Raw genomic sequence first — 13,498 nt, forward strand, 5'->3', positions numbered from 1 at the left:
AAGCAGCTCCTGACAGCTAGATACTGGCCTGACACCATGTGAAGGCCTTGGTGTTGCTAGGAGGTGGCCTCCTGTTCTCCTACGGAACATCAACAATTTTGCAGAACATCACCATCGGACAAGGCCACCTGTCACCATGATGGATCAAGTCAGAGATCAGACCACTTTGTAATCATGTCTGAATCCAGGCAAAAACACAAATACTGTCCAAACCACAAAATAACCAAACATCCTGAATCCTGGCTCCTGTGAGTGATGTTGCTTCTTTACCAATTCCAGTCTCAGCCTCTTTTCGCTTCTCTCGCCTTCCAGGTAGGGTAACCAGCTCTTCCCAGTTTGCTTGGGATATTTTTGGTTTGGGCACTGAAAACGCTGTGTCCCAGAAACCCCCTCAGTTTCAAGTATACTGGTATAGCTGGTTACCCTGCTTCTCAATAAGTCGTTAATACACAAAACCATAAAATTACATGTGCTTTTTGACAGCAAGCAAACTATAGCAAAGCCCTGCTTCCATGAACCCTTCCTCAAATCATTAAATGCAACCCTAAATCCTACAATGAGTCTTTTCTTAATACAGTCTTCCTGAGGTGTCCCATGGTTCTCCATGGTGGCCTTCTCTTCATTGCAACTAGCAAAAAAAAATAGTTCAAGGACAGGTGTGTCCTAGTGGTCTTTGGCAAAAGGGAATTGACGGGATAAAAAGGAAGAAGAGTCAAGGCAATATAGATGGAGTTGGCTAGAATTCTGGTTTCACTGCATCCAGAAAGTGAAGTCAGCAGTTTCATATAGGTAATTCTATCAGAAAAGCAGAGTAACAAAAGTGATGTCCTCTGGAGAGGAGCTGTCTCCATGTCACATCTAAGAAGGAGAGAGTTTTGTTTTGGGTTTTTTTTTTTCTGTCTTACGGAAGTTACAGAATAAAAGTACAAAAGCACCTGGGATTTCCAGATTCTCCCAGTACTAGTCTTGCTTGAAATGAAATGAAAAACAGCCTTTATTTCTCTAACAATTTTAAACACTTCCATAAGCAGTCTCATTCTCTCTCTCTCTCACTCTCTCTCTCTCTCATACACATACACACACACACACACACACACACACACACACACACCAAATTAGTGAAAGGTGGTATAGAACTGGCTCAATCACTTTGTGAACTGATGAAAGAACAAGGAAACTGATCTCATTTTATATATCTTAAAAGGTGTAAGTTGTTCCACTGCAGCAGTATCTAGGATGTTTTCTGCTAATTCATCTCTGGTATTAGGTTAAGAAGAGCTATTTTCTTTACCCTGAGGACACAATCATGGATGTACAAAAGATTTAACTCTATGAATATTACAGAAGCACTGTTTATAATGCAGAAAACTGGGAGCAGTTTAAGCAACAAGGGACCAGATAAAAAATGTGTAATGTGATAAAAGATACTGTCACTAATTAAAATTCCATCAAAGAATATTTAACAACAAGGAACAAGTTTATGATATAAATGAAAAAAAATCAAGTTACAAAATTGTCAATTTTGTAGGTTCCCATTTTAGTAAAATAAGAAGCATAGGACTTCCTGCAGGTTCCATATTTAAGGAGCTTTGGAAGTTGCCACTCCAACCTAACAAACAAAAAGTTGAACAGACTAAAAAATCAATAACTTTTCTTTGATTCTTAAGAGAGGCGTGGACACAGCACAAACTGCTGCCCCCAAGGCTGGAGAGACAGGCAGGTGGATAGAGAGTCTCAGCTTACCAGAGCAGAAACTCAGGAGTGGAAATGGCCCCAGCAGCCAGTGCCAGGGTAGAGAAACCTGAACCATAGTTGACAAATTGCCGGACACTCAATGAGGACAAGTCTGAGAGTTAAAAACTCCAGGGGAATTCAGCCCAAAGGTGGGGGGAACACAATACTTTGAAATTTACCTCTAGGAGCTTGATAAGATTCCCACAGCAAATACTGGGGAACATGCCCTCCTGCTTCAGTAGAACCGGAAACATCTTTAAGTACTCCAGGACACTCTGTTCTTCTTAACAAGGCCTGCCCTGGGCGGAAACTAGTTAACTAGAGCCAAATCTACTGGGGTATTACCACATTCTAACTGACCAGAGGAAGAGAAATACCCAACTGAAGCCCACTGGAATAATCCTCTCCCACCCAAAGGGGAGAAAAAAAGCTGAGAAACTCTTGTGAGGTTCACAGTCCAGAGGCATAGGCTCACTAAAGGACTGAAACCTAATCACAGAACTCTAGAAAGCCTCCTCTCTGCCAACACCTCACCACCGCATTACTAAAGGCCTATTTACAGCAGTTCTTTTTATAGAGTATATTATGTCTAGTTATCAAGAAAAATGACAAGGCATACCAAAAGGTAGAAAATACAATTTGAAGAGACCAGGGAAAGCACTAGAATCAGACATGGCAGGGATGTTGGAATTATCAGACTGGGAATTTAAAACAACACTGATTAGAATGCTAAGGGCTATAATGTGGCATGGACATATATACACTACCAAACGTGAAATAGATAGCTAGTGGGAAGGAGCCGCATAGCACAGGGAGATCAGCTCAGTGCTTTGTGTCCACCTAGAGGGGTGGGATAGGGAGGGTGGGAGGGAGATGCAAAAGGGAGGAGATATGGGGATATATGTTTATGTATAGCTGATTCACTTTGTTATACAGCAGAAACTAACACACCATTCTAAAGCAATTATACTCCAATAAAGATGTTTAAAAAAAAATTAGACAGAATGCAAGAACAGATAGGCAATGTAAGCACAGAGTTGGAAATCCTAAGAAGAGCCATAAAAAAGTGCGAGAGATTAAAAACACTGTAACAGAAACAGAGAATGTCTTTGATGGATTTATTAGTAAAGACTGGACATGACTGAGGAAAGAATCTCTGAGCTAGAGGATATAGCAATAGAATCCTTGAAAACTGAAGAGCAAAGAGAACAAAGGCTAAAGAAAAAAAATTGACAGAATATCCAAGGACTGTGGGACAACTATGAAAAGTGTAACATATGCATAATGGGAATACCAGAAGTAGAAGAAAGCGAGAAAGGAACAGAAGAAATATTTCAAAAAGTAATGACTGAGAATTTCCCCAAATTAATGTCAGACACTAAAACACAGATCCAGGAAGTTCAGAGAACACCAACTAGGAAAATCCCCCCCAAAATGGGATATACCTAGGGGTATCATCTTCAAACTGCAGAAAATCAAAAATAAACAAAATTTGAGAAAAAGCTAGAGGAAAAAAATCCTTACCTATATAGGAACAAAGGTAAGAATTATATCTGACTTATCCTCAGAAACCATGCAAGCAAGAGAGTGGAGTGAAATACTTAAAAGTATAAGGGAAATAAACCACTCACTCAGAATTCTGTACCCTGTGAAATTATCTTTTAAAGCTGAAGGAAAAATAGAGATTTTCTCAGACAAACAAATATTGAGATAATTTATTATCAGTGGACCTGCCTGAAAGAAAAAAGAAGTTCTTTAGTGAGAAGAAAAATAATATAGATCAGAAATTCAGATCTGCATAATGAAGGGAGAGCATCGAAGAAGGAATAACTGAAGGTAAAATAAATATTTTTCTTATTTGTGATTGATCTAGAAGATAACAGTTTGTTCAAGATAATAATAGCAACAATATATTCAATAATGTATGCTTATGTACATATCTTATATAAATATTTACATATATATGCTTGTGTATGTTTATATATAAATAAAATAAATGAAAGCAATGATATAAAGTCTAGAAAGGAAGAATTAGGATCATTTTATTATTATAAGGTAATAATACTACCTATGAAGTAATACAGTGTTACTTGAAAGTAGACTTGCATTAGTTGTAAATGTGTATTGCAAACTCTAGGATAAACCCTAAAAAAAATTATGTTTTTAAGCATAACCGATATGCTAAAAAAGCAGAAAAATGGAATCATATAAAATGCTCAATTAAAATCACAAATGGCAGAAAAAGAGTAGAAGACAAAAATAGGAATAGAGAACAAGGGGAGCAAAACAGAAAACAGTAATGAATATGGTAGATATTCATCCAACTCTATCAGTAATCATTTTGAATGTCAAGGTCTAAATGCACCAATGAAAAAACAGAGATTATCACAGTGGATCAAATAACAAGACCCACCTATATGTTGTTTACAAGAAATCCACTTTAAATATAGAAACATATAATGATTAAAAGTAAATGGATGGAAAAATACACCATGCTAATACTAAACAAAGGAAAGCAACAGAAGCTATATTAATTTCAGACAGAGCAGACTTTAAAGTAAGAAAAGTTATCAGGGATAAAGAAGGACATTACATAATGATAAAGGGGTCAATTCTCCAAGAAGACATGACAATTCTTAATGTGCGTACACTTAGCAACAGAGTGTGAAACTATGCGATGCAAAAACTAATAGAACTTCAAAAAGAAATAGATGAATCCACTATTACAGTTAGAAACCTCAACACCTCTGGCTCAGAAATGGACAGAAACAGCAGGCAGAAAATCAGTAAGGATGTAATTGAACTCAACAACACCATTAATAAACTGCATATAATTGACATTTATAGACTGCTTCATCCAACAAAAACAATATACATTTTTTTGCAAGCTCACATGGAACATTCACTAAGATAGAACTCATTCTGAGCCATAAAACACACCTTAACAAATTTAAAAGAAAAGAAATTGAACAATGTCTGCTCTCAGACCATAATAAAATTAAACTAGAAATCAATAACAGAAAGATAACTGAGAAATCCCCAAATATGTGGAGATTAAACAACATACTTCTAAATAATACATGGGTCAAAGAAGAAATCTCAAAAGAAATTAAAAAAATATTTTGAACTGAATGAAAATAAAAATATAACAGCAAAATGTGTGAGCTGCAGCAAAAGTAGTGCTTAGAGGGAAATTGTTAGCATTGAGTGCATGTATTAGAAAAGAAGCAAGATCTAAAACCAAATTTAAGTTTCCACCTTAGGTAACTAAAAATGAAGAGCCAATTAAATTCAAAGTAAGAAGAAGAAAAGAAATAAGAATTAGAACAGAAATCAATGAAATTGAAAATTGGAGAAAAAATAAAAAAAACAATGAAACCAAAAGTTGGTTCTCCAAAATGATCAGTAAAATTCATAAGCCTCTAGCCAAGCTAACAGAAGGGGAAGAGAGAGAGAGGGAGAGAGACAGAGAGCAAGCGAGCATGTGAACAAGCAGAAGACACAAATTAATAACATGAGAAATGAAAGAGGGGGACATCACTCTAGATCTCTAGATCCCATGCATGTTAAATGGATAATAAAGGAATACTATGAACAAGCCAATGCCACAAATTTGATAACCTAAATAAAATGGACCAATTCCTTGAAACACACAATCTGCTAAAACTCACAGAGGAAGAAATAGACAATATGAATAGGCCTAAAGCCTATTTCTATTAAAGATTGAATCAAGAATTAATAACCTTCCAAAATAGAAAGCACCAGGCTCAGACGGGTTCACTGGTGAATTATACCAAACATTTAAGGAAGAAATTATACCAATTCTCTATAATCTCTTTCAGAGGATAGAAGCAGAAGGAATATTTCCTAACTCATTCTATGAGGCCAGCATTACCCTAATACCAAATCCAGACAAAGACATTACAAGAAAACTATGGAACAATATCACTCATAAAAATAGATGCAAAAATCCTCACAAAATATTAGCAAATCAAAGCCAAAAAAGAATAAAAACAATAATATCATCATATCAGTAGATGCAGAAAAAGCATTTGACAAAATCCAACACAAAGTCATAATAAAAACTCTTAGTAAACTAGGAATAAAGGGGAATTTTCTCAGCTTGATAAACACTATCTACCAAAACCCTTCAGCTAACATCATTCTTAATGTGAAAAACTTAAAGCTTTCCCACTAGGATTATGTTCAAGGCGAGGATGTAACTCTCACCATCCCTTTTCATTATCATACTGGAAGTCCTTATTAATGCAATTAAGGCAAGAAAAAGAAAAGTTACACATACTGGGAGGAAGAAATAAACCTGACTTTGTTGGGATGACATGACTGTCTAGTAAATCCAAAGGTATCAACAAAGAAATTCCTGGAAGTGACTATAGCTAAATTGCAGGATATAAGGTGAATATACAAAAGGCAACTGCTTTCCTATATACTAACAATAAATACATGGAATTGGAAATTAAAAATGGAATACCATTTACAATAGTACCCCCTCAAAATGAAATACTTAGGTATAAATCTAACAAAATATGTACAATATCTATATGAGGAAAACCACAAAACTCTGATAAACAAAATCAAATAAGAACTAAATAAATGGAAAGATATTCTATGTTCATGGATAGAAAAACTCAATAGTGTCAAGAAGTCTGTTCTTCCCAACTTGATCTATAGATTCAATGCAATCACAATCAAAATCTCAGCAAGTTACTTTACAGATATGGACAAACTGATTCTAAAGTTTATATTGAGAGGCAAGAGACCCAGACTAGGCAGCTTAATATTGAAGGTGAAGAAAGTTGGAGGACTGACACTACCCTACTTTAATACCTACTATAAAGCTGCAGTAATCAAGATAGTGAGGTCTTGGCAAAAGAATAATCAGATAGGTCAGTGGAAGAGAGTAAGAGCCAAGAAACAGAATCACATAAACATAGTTAATTAATCTTTGACCAAGGAGCAAAAACAATACAATGGGGCAAAAACAGTCTCTTCAACAAATGGTGATGGAACAACTAAACATTCACATGCAAAAAATGCGTCTAGATACCTTACAACCACCACAAAACCTTACAACCATCACAAAAATTAACTGAAAATGGATCATAGTCCTAAATGTATAATACGAAACTATAAAACTCCTAGAAGATAATGTAAGGGAAAAACATAGATGACCTTGGGTATGATGATACATTATTAGACACAACACCAAAGTCATGATCCATGAAAGAAATAATTGATAAGCTGGACTTCATTAAAATCAAAAACTTATGTATGCAAAAGACAATATCTAGAGAATTAGAAGATAAGCCATAGATTGGGAGAAAATATTTGCAAAATACACTTTTAGTAAAGGACTGTTTTCCAAAATTTATAAAGAACTCAAACTCAACAATAAGAAAATGACCAAATCAATTTAAAAATCAGCCAAAGTTCTTAACAAATACCTCACCAAAGAAGATATACAGGTAACAAATAGGCATATGAAAAGATGCTCCACCTTATGTTATCAGGGAAGTGCAAATTAAAACAACAATGAAATAGTACTACACACCTATCAGAATGGCCAAAATCTGGAACACTGACAATACTGAATGTTACCAAGGATGTGGAGCAACAAGAACTCTCATCAATTACTGGTGGAAATACAAATGGTATGGCTATTTTGGAAGACAGTTTGGTGGTTTTTGACAAAACTAAACATACTCTTAACATTCAATCCAACAAATGCACTCCTTGGTATTTATCCAAATGAGCTGAAAACTTATGTCCACACAAGAATCTACACATAGATATTTAGAGCAGCTTTACTCATAATTCATAAAAACTTGGGAGCAATCAAGATGTCCTTCAGCAGGTGAATGAACAAACTGTGGTACATCTACACAATGAAATATTATTCAGCACTAAAATGCAATACGATATTAAACAATGAAAAGACATGGAAAAAACTTAAATGCATATTACTAAGCGAAAGAAGCCAATCTGAAAAGGCTACACATTGTATGATTCCAACTATATGACATTCTGGAAAAGGCAAAACTGTAGAGACAGTGAAAAGATCTGGTGTTGCTGGGGTCCGGGGTGGAAGGGGAATGGATGAAAAGGCAGAGCACAGATAATTTGGGGGGCAGTGAAAATACTCTAATGATGGGTACATGTCATTATACATTTGTCCAAACCCATAGATTATACAATAGCAAGAGTGTACCCTAAGGTAAACTATGGACTTTGGGGGATTATGATGTGTCAAAGTAGGTTCATCCTTAAACGGTAAAAAAAGAAAAGTACCATTGTGATGAGTGATGTTGATAGTTGGGGTGGCTACACACACTGTTGGGGGCGGGAGGGAGGGAGTGTACGGGAAATCTCTGTTATCTCCCTCTCAGTTTTGCTGTTAACCTAAAACTGCTCTAAAAAAGTCTTTTTAAAAGTATACATATACAGAACTATGCGGTAGAAATTCAAGACACATTACTGAATGCATAAGAACAGACTAGCTATATAAACCCAAAATAGCAAGAGTGGTTATTTCTGGCTGGTGGAGTTATGAGTAATTTTATTATATCTATATGTATTACTAATAATATCAGTTATTATTAATACATAATATTTATTCTGGTTTTCTATAATGAAAATATATTTGTTTTACAGATTGAACTATATACATTTCTCAAATAGAGGAATGAATTGATCAAGTTTACAGACTGAGCACATGTGTCCTTACCCCTGCTCTACAACATGCAAATGAAATTACAGAAAAGATTATTTTCTTTATGTATCATGATGTAAAAATTGTTAGGAAGCACTGCTCTGCAGATAATATGTGAAATAAACCAGCTTATCACAAATCACCTCATGTTCAGGTGATCTAAGCAATCTCCAAAAATATCACCCGGAATAAAGGTGTCTTTCCTCTTGTAAAATAAATATAATGCTAGGGGGAAAAAATCATAGATATCCTAAGGCAAGATAATTTTGTGTAATTTTCTTAGCAACCAATCAAATTACATTGTAAGCTGAGTAAAATAATAAAATAGTTAAGCATTAGAAAATAAATTTTCCTTTATGAATTAAGTTGCAAAATCTGTTATATATTTAATTTTTAAAGCATGCCGTATGCTTTTCAAAATCAAAACTTTTTAATACTGTTTTTTCAAAAAAATATAATTTTAGTGTAGATTTTTTTATACTTTGTTTTTATTTGTTTTTCAATTGATTAATCCTCATTTGGCATGAGGACAGGTTTTCTGATAATTAATAAAACTAGGTGAAGACTGAAAAAAGGTAGAATCTTTTATTGCTATCACACTTGAACTGCTTTCATTATAGTGATTTGATGAAAAAAGAAGTTATTCCTCAATGCCCAATGACCCTTCAAACCTATCAATAGTTAACAGACAAAGCAGGTTTCAGCTTTCATCACAAATGAATTGGAAACAGAGAAAGAGAGATAGACAAACAATAATCTAGAAGATACATGTCTCCTGCTAAAAAAGAAACTTCCTGTCTTCTCATGCAACCTTGGAAAAAGTACTGTGCACTCTAAGCTTCAATCTCCTCAGTTATTTAATGGGGTAAATATGACTTCCTTGTTGCATTGTTTTGATTACATTTAATAATATGTATAATGTGTCAGGCCTAGGATAGGCACTCAATATTAGTTTCCTTCTCTTTTCTAATTTCTGATATCAAATTGAATAAAAGCAATGTTTTTTTATTTTCAAAAGATCAGGGCTTCCCTGGTGGCGCAGTGGTTGAGAGTCCGCCTGCCGATGCACAGGACACGAGTTTGTGCCCCGGTCCGGGAAGATCCCACATGCCACGGAGCGGCTGGGCCCGTGAGCCATGGCTGCTGAGCCTGTGCATCCGGAGCCTGTGCTCCGCAATGGGAGAGGCCACAACAGTGAGAGGCCTGCGTACCGCAAAAACAAAACAAAAAACAAAAGATCATAAATCCATCTTTCTCAGTTTGTATAGCCAACTATGATTCAGAAAGGACTGCAACATACCCCTGGAATTTCAACACTGAACATCTTTGTTTTTGTCAAATTTATAATTTAGTAAATGATTCTATAATCACAATGTAGCTGATTTTATTAAGTATGCTTAAGGCAGTACAGATTCTAGCGTGCTTTCCTGGAGTTTTAATGTCATACCAAAGGCTACAGCACTCTGCACCACTCAGGTAAGTTAAACAGGTATTTCTCCAAGAGGTAAAGAAAACAAATAAACTGTACAAAAAGATGTAATTTTTACCAACCGTTTAGTCTAGTCCTCAACTTTCTTAAACAACCTTTGTTGTCTGTGGTACATTATAAGGGGCACAAAATAAGGAATATTTCATTTAAGGCTACGTCCAAAGAAAAATAATAATGGTCATAATAAAACTTCTTACCTAACAAATATATATAAAAATGAACATACTCAATATAGCCAAGCAAATGTTGGTTTCCAATAATAAGATAAATCCTCTTTGTTTGAAACACCCACATTCATCCTGGCACTGTAACTGCACAAACTCTACCAGCTAAAGTTCTCTCAAATGTTAGCATCAATGTATATTTATATTTTACTCTTGGTACTTCAGACTTTTAATTTTAGTTCATAACATGCAGGAATAGTTCCAAGGCAGAGTATATGTAAGGAGATGCTGTTTTTGGTGGCCTGTGTGTTCCACTTTTACCTGCATTTCCATTTCCATTCTGTTTATTATATTTCCTCCTTTGTCCTACCTTTTCCCCTTCTATTCCATCACCCATTACCCACTCTTCAAGCTACCTTTTCCTACCAACCTCTTAGTCAAACTTGTTACACAGAAATGGTACTATATCTTGCAACTCAAGTTGTCTTCAGACCAGCAGCTTATTAGAAATGCACACTCCTAGCCACCACGCTAGACCCAGTGAATCAGAATCTGCTTTTTAAAAGGATCCCAAGTGATTTGAATACATGCTGAAGTTTGAGAAGCAGTGTGTAGTAACAACGTGTACCTTGATGTGATTAACTTTCCAGAACATTATCACGGCATAAGCCAGTAACTGAAATCATATCATGTAAATATTTATGTTTCCTTGTTTCTTGTCCATCCATCTAGAATGCAAGTTTTTGAGGTCAAGTAATTAGTTCTTTTTCCCCCTTCTATCTCTGATGCATACAACAGGGCTTTTAACGTAGTAGATGCTCAATATTTATGTGAGTACACATAATAATATGTTGTGTATTCATATACATCTCAGATGTAAATGTTTGTTGCCTGACTTAATGATTGAATAAATCCATACCTAGCTTCTTTTTTTTTGGCTGGGGGAGAAGTGGCTTGTATCTGAAGCACAGTAATTTGTTCTATCTACCACAGTCTTTGCCTGACTGTCTTAAGGAAGTACATCTGTACTTCAATCAGTATAACCCTAAAGACAGAACAAAGAACAAAGCTAGAGAAAATCACCAAAGCTTAGAAAGCACAAAGCTTGCCTCTTGCTCTCCTACACATTTTCATTGTTTACTTTTTCTGAGAGTTGCTAAGGCAATATTAGCATTACCTATGCTGTCAACAGTTATTTCCTGCATCTGCATACACAAAGCACTTAGATGAAAGAACTGAAATGTCACTTAATGAAACAAACCCTAATTACGTCCTCTCTAAAGAAGTTCAAGATGTATGATGATAATCACTTTCAACAGATTATCCAGAATGAAATAAAATCAATATCTATTGAATAAAATTGCAAACAAAAACTGACCATCATACTTTTGATTATTCCTTTAATGAAAAACTTAGACGTGGCTACAGATCCTAGAGTTTCAGGAGAATCCAGAGTGGTAAGTACAGGGAAGCAAGAACAAGGCATGTGTGTCTAATCTAATCTCCTCAATGGCTCAGTGGAGAGGGGCATCAGCTAATGGAGTAGCTAGACTTGGTGAATGACTCAATGGCTGAAAGGAAAGGAGGGAAGATACTAGAAGGATGAGAGCAGGATCCCACAATGCCTAGTGAGAGACCTCTGCCCTTGGAAAGAATAAGAAAAAGAGGCTTCATGTTTGAATTACCTAAATTTAAATAACAATAGGATACTTTTAAACTCCTGTGAATGAATAATTTAATTAAATAATAAAAGCATGAAAGACTACCCTTCACTTCAAACCCCTGGCCCTCGACACTGGACTTGAGTTTCTGTTCAACCCTCAGTGGGTGACTACATTATTTTAACAAGTGGATCTAACTCCTGAGCTCTCCACTCCCAATGTAGCAAAGTCAGCCAAAAGTTACTATCAGGAAGCTGGAAAGTTTTTAGTGATGATGTCTTCTAGTTTAGCAAATGAAAAGGGATGCTATAATCAATTCATGGGCTAAAAGGAAAAGAATTTCAAATACAGATTTGTTCTGAAACGAATACCCATGATTTTATTAACAAACTTCCTCGGGAATATTAATGAATAACAGCTAAAACTACTGAACATTTACTAAGTGCTAAGTACTGCTGTTAGTGCTGTGCATACATTAACACACAATTAATGTGCTCTAATGTCAAGATTCCATGAGGTAGGTGCTAATATTATCCTCATTTTATAGATTCATTCATTTATTCTTTGAACAGATATTTATGAAGCACCAACTAAGTACCAGATGATATACAGGGAGCCGAGGTGAGCCTTCCTTCCAAGCACTTGCAAGCTAAAGGGGTGGAGGCAAAAAATACAGGTATAAAATATGGAGTGTAGCAATGCTGGCAAGTGCTGGGAAGGTAATTAAAGCCAGGAAGGCTGGTAGGGAGTTCAGGGAGGTAGGGAGGGAGGTGATGTTTTGAATGAGGAAAATAAGGCTCTGAGCAATAAATGAACTCTCCCAAGGCCACACAGCTAGTTATTGCTGAAGTCAAAGAGGACTAGCTAGTCAGACTTCCAAGACCCATAATCACTACACTATACTGTTTCGCCCCCCACAGTTAAATCCCTGCATATGACAGTCAGTTTATCACGGGAATGATCTGATAGAATCAAAGATGCACAATTTTCAGAGCTGTTAAAAACAACATATGGCCCAAAACTCCAGTGAAAATGTCTAAGGCATTAATTCCTGTGATAGTGTAAGATTATATTCCATTTGACATTAAATTGATGATCCTTAATTTACATAGAAAGGGCAATTTATATGTGAGTGTATATGTTTACCAGTCTTGTTGCTCACTGAACTATCTCACAAGAATGTTTTACATTACAAAGAATTCCCAGGGGTGGTCTCTATGTTGTTGGATTGACTCTCACTGCCAGAGAAAATGACTCTTTTTATACTGCCAAACAGGTAGAATCATTATCAGTAGGTAATGATGATTCTTCTCCAAACTGGATTTGAAGGACCAGATACAGTTCTGATTTTTTTTTTCCTTCAAGTATCTTCAAATTCTTTACAATCATCTAGAGTAGAACATGAACTTTGACAGCAGACTTTCTTCGGTATGTTTTTTTAAAAAATGTCCCCCAGCATTTTACACATTTTAAATAGTAATCAGCATCTTAAACTGTAATCCAAGACTATTTCCATAAAATACCAAGGACTCTGTACGTGAGGATTTTATTTTAATTTCCAAATTAAATAAAATGTAAATAATTTTAGTATGTATTATAGTTTTTAGTGTCAGATTTTCATGTGACTAGACAAAATGACTTTGAAATTGCCTGCTTCCATATAAAAGCAACCTTTTAAAGAATACTTTCATTTTCTTTCACTCTCTCAGAAATAGTGTAT

The 13,498-nt window shown here is 35.5% G+C and overlaps 1 protein-coding gene across 2 annotated transcripts in view; it reads right to left on the reverse strand.

Moving 5' to 3' along the window:
- BANK1 (B cell scaffold protein with ankyrin repeats 1) overlaps window positions 1-13,498 on the reverse strand; it is a gene marked incomplete at its 3' end in the record, with an annotated part of 293,516 nt that overhangs the window by 249,772 nt on the left and 30,246 nt on the right. The window lies entirely within an intron of this gene.

Source organism: Hyperoodon ampullatus, assembly GCF_949752795.1.
Source record: "Hyperoodon ampullatus genome assembly, chromosome: 1".
In the NCBI taxonomy this organism is placed as follows: domain Eukaryota; kingdom Metazoa; phylum Chordata; class Mammalia; order Artiodactyla; family Ziphiidae; genus Hyperoodon; species Hyperoodon ampullatus.